The sequence below is a fragment of the Hordeum vulgare genome, chromosome 1H (assembly GCF_904849725.1).
Source record: "Hordeum vulgare subsp. vulgare chromosome 1H, MorexV3_pseudomolecules_assembly, whole genome shotgun sequence".
Taxonomy (NCBI): domain Eukaryota; kingdom Viridiplantae; phylum Streptophyta; class Magnoliopsida; order Poales; family Poaceae; genus Hordeum; species Hordeum vulgare.
In genome coordinates this window covers 77,173,637-77,186,378 of record NC_058518.1, presented here as the reverse complement: position 1 = coordinate 77,186,378, position 12,742 = coordinate 77,173,637, and positions in this window count along the sequence as shown.

The following is a 12,742-nucleotide window of genomic DNA, read 5'->3' as shown; positions in this document are numbered from 1 at the left end:
TCCATGACAGAGATAATCTTGAAAGAAGCCTAAATGTAGATGATATAACATTTTATAATCTGATTACCCTAATAGAGCTTGAAGGATATATGATGACAAACTTTATGTACTATATGACATACTTTATGTACTATATTAGAGATTGAGGTGTTGGGGTTTTAGGAATGGAAGAACTGACAGATGATGATAAGGTGGAGGAAATGCTGGATGACCTGTCTGTCAAAGGTGAGAAGGTGGTGAACATAATAGTCATTAGAAGTAATGCTCCAAGACCGAGTGATTTGAACATTGGTCATGTTTGTGAAGACCAAGTTCCATTGTCTGAAATTGGTGTGCCAGTGGTGTATGAGATAGATACAACATGAGTTTTGTTTCCTAGCCTAGTAAAGCCACAACCAGTGCCAGTGCAGGTCATTAACACACAAGAGAGTTCATATTTGAAGTGTCCAGCATAGAGCAAGACCAAGATCAACAATAAATTGAGCAACTATTGGAGCAGAAGAGATTGACAAGTTCAGGAAAAATAGGGAAGAAAGAGAAATACAAGACAACTAAAAGAAAACTTCCAGAGCTAATGGCTCAAGATTTCACTGACAGTAGCAGTGACACAAATTTACTAGCAGATGGGGATATAATTGCTAGGCTTGAGGCAATGAAGAAGCACAGAGATGATCCACTTCATGATACTGAAGGGGACACTGAGGTGGATGAGCCTTATGAAGCAGATGAGGAGGAGGAGGAAGCAGCAGAGGAGGAGAATGCACCAGAGGAGGAGGAGGAAAGAGCAAAATAGGAGGAAGTAGTAGATGAATAAAAAGAAAGGGGCCAACCACAAGATCTCATGCTAGTTTAGATGAAATTGTTGAGGAAGATTGCTTGCCTTCATTTGATGAGGAGAGCAACCCTGGTGATCTAAGTGAGGAGGACAATGATGGGGCTCAAAAACCACGTGTTAAGCTTCCAGATGATAGGAACAACAAGGCTAAAAAGAAGAAGCCCAGAGTTTGGTATGATGATCAAAGGGAGAACCAAGAAGAGCAATTTATGAAGAAACTTTGTTTCCTAGATGTGACCTAGTTCACGAGGGCACTTCTTACTTTTCACATCTCACAGAATAGGAATTATGCCTTTCACACGAGCTGTTGAGACAGGATTATAGTAGTATGCACATTTGAGGATTGTCCATTTTTTATTGCACCTTCGCAAATTGCACATGAGAGTACTTTCTGTATAAAGAAACTATACTTGCACCATAGTTGCCCAGTAGTAGGAGAAAGCACAAAAGTGACTGCTAAGTGGTCGCCACATGAATGTGAGCAACAGTTGAGGATAGACCCTAACACATCCGTCGAGACTATAATTTCAAACTTGAAGCAAAAGCATGGAATAGAAGTATCTATACATATGACCTATATGGCAAGAAAGATAGCTAAAAATGTAGTCCTAGGAGATCAGAAGGCACAATCCCACATGATAAGGGATTACCTAGAAGCTGTTTTAGAAACCAATCCAGGAAGTAGATACATTGTGGCAACAAAGCATGTGAAACAACATCCCAGCAAGAACCCAAGATTCCATGGCTTGTTCATGTGCCTCAATGCTTGCAAAGAGGGTTTCCTTAATGGTTGCAGGCCATTCATAGGTGTTACCCACTACTTTGTTCATAATTAACATGTGGATACCCACTAGTTTGTTTCTAATTAAATTGTGATGTGGTGTGATAGGTGTTGATGGTTGCTTTATAAAGTTGACAACAAGGCAACAAATCTTGGCTGCCACTCGAAGAGATGGAAATAATAACATATTTCCCATTGCTTTTGCAATACTGGACAAGGAAGACACTTCAAGCTGGTCTTGGTTTCTTACTCAATTAAAATATGCCATTGGTGGTGAGTCAGGAAAGTATGGGTACTACACAATTATATTTGACAGGCAAAAGGTACTCTCTACTCCAATCATATACTTCTTAGTTTCCAATTGCTTATTAATTTCATACATGGCATTGTTGTACTATTCTCAAATTATAGTTCATTCAAAGAGGGCTTTCTTGCATCCATAAACAATGTATTCCCCAAATGCCCACAAATATTCCGCCTTAGACATATTTATCAGAATTTTCAAACAGCTGGGTTTAGAGAGGAAGAGTTGAAGAAATACATGTATCAGGCAAGTTATTCCTATACTGAGCATGGATATGTAACAACAATGGAAGGCATGAGAAAGGAGTGTGATCCATCTTGGAAATGGCTTTCTAGGATACCAAAACATACATGGGCTGGGCATGCAATGGACAACAACTACAAAACTGACTTGGTAGTCAACAATATAAGTGAAGTTTTTAACAAGATGATACTTGATGTCACAGGCAAACACATTAGAACTATGGTAGATGGGATGAAAACAAAGCTATTAGTGAAGTTTAATGCAAATAGTACAAAGACTAAGACTGCTAAGTGGCAGATATGCCAAACATATGTTGAAAAGTTAGAGGAATCAAAACATAATTCTAGGTTTTATGAGTCTATCAAAGATGGACTTGATCTCTTCCAAGTGACAAGTGGAGAAAGCACTTATGCAGTTAACTTGTTGCTGCATACATGTGGTTGTAGGAAGTGGGACATGTGTGGAGTTCCTTGCAATCATGTTGTTTCTGCAATCAACAAGCCAAAACTACACCCACAAAATTTTGTTAATGATTTCTTCAAGAAACCCATGTAAAAGGCAGCATATAGTCCAATAATTTTCCTTGTGCCTTGGCCTGATTTGTAGCCAAAGACTAAAACCCATGACATTCACTGGTGAAGCGACGTGGGGGGGGGGTCCTTCTCGCAAGACCCAGAAACAGTCGGGGATAGGTCCTCCGGTCACACACGCTGCGCAAAAGGAGCTCGTGTGCAATCGGGCTAGCCATCACATGCAATTATACAAGCCGAATTGTTTCAATTTGTATGTATATCTCACAGAGTCAATCCATGAAGAACATTTCCGTTCGTATGTACATCGCACACGATGAATCCCAGACAAACATTCTGTTCGCATGTACATCACACACAATTTCCCCATCAAATCATGTGTGATAACGTTGCCACTGGAGACGATATTACTAATTTTATTGTTTGCGTTCTTGAATGCACCGCACACGTTGCATAGAATAAACGGTGTGGCATAGGTTGTCCATCACACACACTTTTTATGTGGAAAACATTTGCACAAGGTGGCCAAATGGAAACAGTTTTGAAGAGGAAGTCGTGTGTGACTGTTCATTGATCCAACACGTTTTCGTCCAAGAAACTGTGTATGTTGTATTAGGCCATCACCCATGGTGTTTTCTCAATAACCGTTTGCAATAGAAAACCCCATTTACCAGGCTAATTGGCCTATTATTAATAATCCATTTATTAATCAAATTGACATTTCATATTAAGCACACAATATATTTCATCGTATTACAGAACTAGGATTTCGTAATTGAAATACATCAGAGTACAACATCATGTAGCTTCAACACTTAGTTACACCATATAGGCATATAGCTAGCTACCCCATTACACAACTACATGAGCGTCAGTTTCACAGGCAACATATATAACCTTTGGAAATTAGCATCATAGAAGGTAGATAGACAAATGAATCTGATCTAGAAAACTGCTGAAGCGGAAGGCGAATATTGTTCCTTCATTGATGTTGAAGGTCTTTGCGACTTTAGGCCACTGCATGTGGATGATTGACCGTCCATCCTTCATCCTCTCCAGGAAGACTTCAAGATTGTCCTGTGGGTGTTGTATGAATACCTTCCTCGCCTGCTGACCATACATGTTGTTTGAGAGGTAATCATCAGTGGGCGCCTTTGGAAAGGCCTGAAAACAAGGACATGCATAAATATCTTTTCTAGCTTTGAAATGGTGCAAAGGAATAAATAAGACAAGGTATAATAGTTACTACCATCCTGTAGTGCATTGATGTCTTCTTCATTGTGCACACATAGACCTTGTTGTTTTTCATCGCTAGTTTCTTTATCCTAACAATCTTTGCGAGTTTCTTGACTTGATTGATATTCATGGACAACTCATTTCCCCCTATGCAAAAAGAGCCGAACAGTGGGTCAAAACGTCTCACAACACGACCTACTTGTTCAAGACCAAATTGTTAAAAACCTAAATATTAGAATGGTTCCTGCAATTGCACAATAATGTGCTACTATTAGACAAAGGACCATGCATGTGCAAACCTCGATTGTAAACCTTAGTGCTTCCCATTGTTTTCCTGCAACACATATAAGGTAGTTATTGATTAGGTTAAGTGAGGGCTGGCATGCTATGAGTAAAATATGTTGATGAAAACAAACATGTTGCAGATTCAGCAGATTAATTTGAGCCACATGGAGAAGCCATTTATCCAAACCAAGCATGATTAAGAACTAGGAAATATAGCAATTGTATATTTTTCTCATGTATTAAGTGTAGCCAAATTCAAATTATTCCTCACATGCATAACTATACAAAATTTTACCCACAACAATTGGACATTGCATTGCGGAACTAAACCAAGCAGTTAACTAAACACCACAACAAATGAACCAAACATTAACTAAGCATGACATTGCACAATATAACATACTCCTAATAGAAGATCAGACAGTTAACCAAACCAAGAATGCTTAACAACTTGGAAGTATAACAATTGTATTTGTTTGTCATGTATTTATTACAACCAAATTTGATTTATTTATTACATCGTAGACAATAAAAAAATGCACCAACAACAATTAAACATCGCATTGAAGAATTGAATCAAACAATTAACTAAACATCACACCAAGTGAATCAAACATTAACTGAGGACCACATTGCACAATATATAACATACTAGAAGATCAGACAGTTAACCAAACCAAGCATGCTTAACAACTTGGAAATATAGCAATTATATTTATTTCTCATGTATTTAGTACAACCAATTTCGATTTATTTCTCACATGGTAGACAATAAAAAATGCACCAACAACAATTGAACATCGCATTGAAGAATTAAACCAAATACTTAACTAAACAACACAACAAATAAATCAAACATTAACTGAGCACCACATTGCACAATATATAACATACTAGAAGATCACACAGTTAACCAAATAAAGCATGCTTGACAACTTGGAAATATAGCAATTGTATTTGTTTCTCATGTATTTTGTACAACAAAATTTGATTTATTTATCACATGGAAGACAATACAAAATTGCATCCATAAGAACTAAACATCACATTGCAGAATTGAACCAAACAGTTAACTGAACACGACAACAAATTAACCAAACATTTAATAAGTGAATACCACATTTCATGATATATAGAACATATACACTAGAAGATCAGATTGCATGGTAAAAGTACATAGGACAATTCACTAGAATTTGTTAAGGAAAGGTAGCAGAAGCACATGCAACGGGTAAACCAAACATGATTAAGCGGTGTAGCTAGCTAACTGAACATATGTCCTTATAGTGAGCTAATAAGACAAGTTACTCCTCATCGTCAGAGATATCGATAATGATTGGCTCCTTGGACATGAAAGAGGGCGAGGTCTCCACATCGTAGGTGCCCTCCTCATAGTAGTGAGTTGCCTGAGTCAGCTCCGGGCACCAACTTGGTGGCTCTCGATTTGAGGTGAGCACTGGAATGCTGAGAAAACACCTTGTAGTCTTTGTCGAAGGCACCGACGGTGGCCTCGAGAAAATGCCACGAGCTGTCGTTTAAAGCAACAAACCGCATAGCAACATTGACACACGAGGTGTCAATGGTGGCCTCCATGATGAGGTGCTCCTTCAAGATCTGGGGGTCGGCACGAATGGCAGCCATCGTGACCTCATCCGTGCGTGCGACCGCAATTTGCTTCTCTGCTGCCAAATGCTCCTTGAGCTCCTAGCTATACTGCATGCACCATGGCTTAGGACAGCGCTTATTTGTAGTAGGGGTTGGTGATTTGGGTGTAAGGTGTTGCGTCGATGGTCGGGGCATGTGGGATGTAGAAGGAGGAGCAGGATGGGGGTCGGGTGTGGATTACCTTCCTGGATCGACAAGGCCGAGCAACGTGAAGGAGGGTCGCTCCTCCTCACTGCAAGCAAGGAGTGAAAGTTTGAACTTGGAAAGGAAGGCAGAAACATGGGAAATGTGGCTTTTGGTAAGGGGAGGGGGCGGGGAGGTAGACATTTCCGTGAAAGCCAATTTTTTGGGTAAGTGACCTTAAAAAAATGACACGCAATGTGTCACTGGACACAACACTATGGACGATATGTGAATATCACAAACGATTCATATAGCTTACCCCGTGTGTGATGAGTTTGAACGTGCAAATTTTGGTCAGAATTTCCCTCGTTATAGTGGCCATCCATGCCATTGCATAATTTGGGTACACAAAAGAGCCTACAACACATCCGCACTTCTTGATCGAGCAAGTTCGACAATTAAACAGAGCTAGCTGACCTAAACATTACTCTAAAAAATTAAAGACCAGCGCTATAAATTAAACAAAGAGGGACTGGACTAGGGAGCGGCGCCGCACTAAAGTCTTGCCTTGCGGCGGCTCCTACAGACTGACCACGACATGCCACATGCAAGATTCCCTTTGATGTTTGAAATTCAAAAAGTTTTATCTACAAAACCATTAATTCAATAGATGATCCGTTTTCACCATTGATTTTCTCGCGACGAGTTCTTCGAAACTAGATCCCATGTCGATATGTTCCGTCAACTATTTTTTTCGTTCATACTTGCCACATTTTTTGACTCACTTGCCATATTATTAACCACTTACTTGCCTAAAAAAATAACTTGATTGTCACTTTTTAATATTGTTTCGTACAAAGCCTTGTAGTAGTTTTCATCATACATGATATAAAAAGCATGTAGTAGGTTGTGTTTGTCAAATTAAATATACCAACTTGTCATATTTACATACAATTTTGCCAGAAAACTATTTTGTGTGCTTCTTAGTTTAACCTTGCCGAGTTGTCATATTTACAAACGCTGACCAAAAAAGATTTCTTGTGGTCATGGGTTTTAAATATGTTGAGTTGTCATATTTTTGCGCGTGATCGCCTAAAAAAGTTGTTTGTGCTTTCCAGTTTGATTATGTCGAGATGTCATATTTATACGGAATTTCCAAAAATATGGCAATTAAGTTATTTTTATCACACAATAAGTACTTACTAATATGACAAGCAAGTGCAACAAATGTGGTAAGTACGAGCAAAAAAAGTTGTCGAAACATGTCGACATGGGATCTAGTTTTGAAGATCTCGTCGCGATAAAATCAATGGTGAAAACGGATCATTGATTGAGATAACGGTTTAAAAGATAAATCTTTTTAAAAATTCAACGCTGATAAGCAAGCTATTCCGACTTTCGCGCATCAGCCGTTGCATGGGAAAGCAACTGTGCATTGTGTGCGGTTTAGATTTATTACTCTGCGTGGCGCTCGGCGATCTCCGCCACCTCCTCCATGTCTAGGTCGGGCCCGATGATCTTTTGGGGAAGGGGCTCCATGGCAGCCACCTCACGTTACTCGGCAAGCATCTCGCCATCGCGTCCGCCATCTATTTGGAAAAGGCCTCCATTAACTAGGCGTGGGCGGCCGCGATCTAGGCTTGGACGGGCTCCGTCGTGGCAACGTATGCCCCGAAGGAACGGACGACTGCTCGAACGCTCTGGGCGATTGCCAAATCTTCGACCGTGGGTTGCCGATCATTGTCGGAGAAGCTTCGCTCGATTTGTGCAGTGACTGCCATGAGCTGGGCGTGGGCGGCCTCGATATGGTCGTCGGAGGCCTCCATCAGGTCTAAGACTGCCGGTGCGGAATGGACAACTTCTGTGTCGCTCTCGCCAACTGTTATCCTCGTCGCAGATGTTCCTGCCGCCACCCGAGCAGCAACATCGGCCATTTGGGCTGCATCGGCCGCCCGGTTGTAGATTCCGGCCGCGCTCACGCATCTTGTTAGCACGTGTATGGTGGCTGCGGCTGTGCTCTCGCCGGAGTGGGCCACCGAAGTTGCCCTCACAACGCGGGTCCATGTACGCATCCTCATCGGCAACGATTGAATAATGAAATGGTATTTGAGGAGCGAGCTACTGTGCTTGACGCACCCGCTGTGGACTGTAGCCGACGCACCTTCTCACGTAAGCCATACACGTACTACTGCGATGGTATGGTGCTCCAAGATATTTTGTACTGCATCTCAAATGATTGGTGATAATAAACTGTGTGCGATCTTTGATTTTTCATCTTGATTTGAAATACATAATGGGGACACAGCGGCAAAGGATGGTGTTTGAATTCCAGAACTTTTATCTACAGTGAACATGCAACTATAGGTGTGTGATACGTCTCCATCGTATCTACTTTTCCAAACTCTTTTGCCCTTGTTTTGGATCTAATTTGCATGATTTGAATGGAACTAACCCAGACTGATGCTGTTTTCAGCAGAATTACCATGTTGTTGTTTTTGTGCAGAAATGAAAGTTCTCGGAACGTCGTGAAAATTTACGGAGAATATTTTTGGAAAATATGAAAAATATCTGCGCAAAGATCCAACGGAGGGGACGGGCCAGTGGGCCACAAACCCTGTAGCCGCGGCCTCCCCCCTGGCCGCGGCTACCAAGCTTGCGGGGCACACGTGGCTCTACCACCCCCAATTCCTGCGCTATTTATTTCCTTTTGTCCCGGAAAAAATCAAGAGAGAAGAGTTCATCGCGTTTCACGATCCAGAGGCGCCGCCACATCCCGTTCTTGCCCTGGAGGGCAGATCTGGAGTCTGTTTTGGGCTCCGGATCAAGGAGATCGTCGCCATCGTCATCATCAACCTTCTTCCCTATCCAATTCCATGAAGCTCTTCATCGTTCGTGAGTAATCTATTCGTAGGCTCGCTGGGCGGTGATGAGTAGGATGAGATCTGTCATGTAATCGAGTTATTTTTGACGGGGATTGATCCCTAGTATCCACTATGTTCTGAGATTGATGTTGCTACTACTTTGCCATGCTTAATGCTTGTCACTAGGGTCCGAGTGCCATGATTTCAGATCTGAAATTATTATGTTGTCACCAATATATGTGTGTTTTAGATCCGATCTTGCAAGTTGTAGTTACCTACTATGTGTTATGATCCGGCAACCCCGGAGTGACAATAACCGGAACCACTCCCGGTGATGACCATAGTTTGAGGAGTTCATGTGTTCACCAAGTGCTAATGCGTTGGTCCGGTTCTTTATTAAAAGGAGAACCTTAATATCCCGTAGTATCCATTTGGACCCCGCTGCCACGGGAGGGATGGACAATAGATGTCATGCAAGTTCTTTTCTCTAAGCATGTATGACTACACACGAAATGCATGCCTACATCACATTGACGAATGGGAGCTAGTCACATATCTCTCCGTGTTATAACTGTTGCATGCTGAATGTCATCCAACAAATCACCGATCCATTGCCTACGAGTTTGTCCCACTGCTACTGTTACTTGCTCTGCTGCTACTGCTGTTACTACTGTTGCTGCTACTGTTACTTGCTTTGTCCTGCTGCTGCCGCCACTACTGTTGCTACCACTGTTACTTGTTGTTGCTGTTACTTGCTACTATTGCTACTTGCTACTGCTGTCACTACTGCTGTTCCTTGCCAGTGTTGTTACTCGTTACACTGCTGTTACCTGCTACAATACTTTTCTGGCACCATTGATACTTCAGTTAGGAATAATCTGCCGTCAACAGATTCTTTCCTAGCATCGTTGCTATCATACTACCTTTGCTGCTTATATCCTGCTTGCAGATACTAATCTTTCAGGTGTGGTTGACCCGACAACTCAACTGCTAATACTGGAGAATATCCTTTCAATCCCATCGTGTCGAACCAACAAATTTGGGTTGAATACTCTACCCTCGAAAACCGCCGCGATCCCACACGCTGGTCGGCCATTACAAGAGAATTGCTAATTGTTGAGCAACTGGAAGCAGCTCTTTTCTGGCACCATTGCGAGGGGACTGCGAGCAGTGTGTCATAAAAAAATGGAATTATTAATGGTTCGTTTGTACATTTTTGTATATTAACTTGGTTTTCTATGCATTTCAGGTGCACAATTCAAAATTAAACTACATGCGCATGCTTCGGTGCACCAAAATGGATTGTAAAATCATATATATGTCCATGGGTTAATGCTTATGTCCCATGCAAGAAATGGGGATGAATTGCAAACACCTCGACACCATGGTTTGTCGAAAAATGTTGAGATACTTGGTTTTGAAATTCTAGTAAATTCAAAACTCGTTTGAAATTCATGAACCTTGGCATGCTATCATGGAATGGCATTAACATGCTATGGTAAAAAAATTGTCTCATTTGTGGCTGGTTTTGGTATAAGCTTCTCACAAACCAGAGCACGGTCGGGCCGGCAAAAACTGGGGCCGTGTGCGAAACTAAAAATTGAGGCCCTATCTAAAATACCGCAGTAAACCTTTTACGATATCTATCTTTAGGACCATTCTTAATTGATTTGTCTCTTTTTGGACCCTTTTATGCTAAGATATCAATCTGCTTAGAATCAAGATAATTGCAGTTTCTTGGGTCAAATATATAATATTGAAAAGAATCATGAGCCTCAATATTATCTGTCCCTACCTCTATACTATCTACCTATGTGTGAGCATATCTTGAATCATTGTAAGAAACAATTGCAAGTACAAGGCTAGAAGGATCAACAAAATGATTACCAGATGATACTTCCGGTGCTTTTTATAAACAAATCTGTCCATACCTCCTTTATAAGATTTATCAATTAAATTTTGTTCTTGTGCATTTCTCTTGCGTTTATAGGCACCACACTCTTGATTCCCCATGATGACTCAAATATGCATTGTTGAAACATAAGATAAAGATGATTAGACGATGAATAATAAGAACTTGAAGATCAATCGGACGAGAAGATGTCCACGAATCTAAAAATTTAGAGAGGAGGCAAAGTCAGGGGCCTGTTTATGTAGTGTGTAGTCTGTACGAGGCGACGAACGACGAGACGACGAGGCGACGAGCGACTAGGCGATGAGCGGCCCGCGAGCGGACGAGGCGACGAGGACTCGAGGAGGAGATGAGAGACGAGGCGACAAAGAGGCGACCTGCAGGCTGCAGTGATCCCAAAAAAGCGGCATCAGCTTGATTAGGGAAGCAGATTAGGGGAAGCATCAGAGTCGCGCATGCACACGTCGGATGGCTGGATCCTGACCTCGATGGCCTCAGCGGGAGATTGAGCCTGGTTGGCTCGCTGGCTCCCAGCAGCCGAGTGGCCCAGAGTAGTCCATAGGTTTTTTAATACATGGCTTACCTAAAAATTTTAAGCCCCCTTAAATTTTGAGTTTGCACCACTGTGGGCCCGGGCCTGAACGAGAGATTCTCACAAGAAGGCTCATGGTTTCGGTAGGGAACGTGTCACCTTTGTGGACGAAACGATATTGGTTGCCTCTTCTTGCTTGCAAATATTTTCTTGTGTCAACATAGAATAATAGAAGTGCCGTGTTAAATTTTTGAATATTTTATGGTTCATTTCGACAATATTATACATTAAGTGAGTTTCTAGTCATTTATGTGCATAATTCAAATTTGAACTATAGACACATGCTCCCGTGTAAAAAAATGGCTTGTAAAATCAAATGTGTGTCCTTGGTTGCATGATTAGGTGCCATGCAAGAGATGGAATAAATTTCAAACTGCTCAGCACTATCGCTTGGCCGCAAACCTTGAGATACATGGTTTTAAAATTGAAGTAAATCCAAAACTCGTCTGAAATTCATGAAACTTGACATGCTATCATGGAACGACATCAACATGTTGTGGTAAAAAAGTGTCCCATTTGGGGCAGGTTGGGGTATAAGCTTCCCACAAACGAGAGCTTCACACAATAAGCCTCATGGTTCTCGTAGGGAACGGGCCGCCTTTGCGGATGAAATGATATATTTGTTGCCTCTTCTTGCTTTCACTTTTTTTCTAGTGTCAACATAGAACAACAAGAGTGTTGTGTTAAATTTTGAAATTTTTGGGGTTTGTTTGGATATTTTTATACATTAACTGAGTTTTCTATGCATTTATGTGTATAATTAGATTTTGAACTACAAGCACATGCTCCCGTGCATATAAATGGGTTGAAAAATCAAATGTATGTCCTTGGTTGGATGCTCATTATGTCCCATGCAAGATATGGGAACGAATGTCAAACACCTCGGCGCCGTCGCTTGGCTGCAAACATTGAGCAACATTGTTTTAAAAATTTCTAGTAAATCCAAAAATCGTCATAAAATCATGAAACTTGGAATGCTATCATGGAACATCATCAACAAGTTGTGGTAAAAGGTTTGAGCCATTTGCGGTAGGTTTGGGTATAAGCTTCTCACAAACTAGAGCTTCTCACAACAAGCCTCATGGTTCCGGTAGGGAATGTGCCTCCTTTGTGAATGAAGTGATATTCGTCGCCTCTTCTTGCTTCTAATTTTGTAGTGGAAACATAGAGCATCATGAGTGTCTTGTTAAAATTTGGAATTTCTCTTGGTTCATTTGGACATTTTTTACATGAACTAAGTTTTCTAGGCATTTTATCTTCATAATTCAAATTTGAACTATAGGAACATGCTCTAGTGCAGATAAATGGGTTGAAAAATCAAATTTGTGTCCTTGTGTGCATGCTTAGGTCCCATGCAAGAAATGGAAATGAAGTT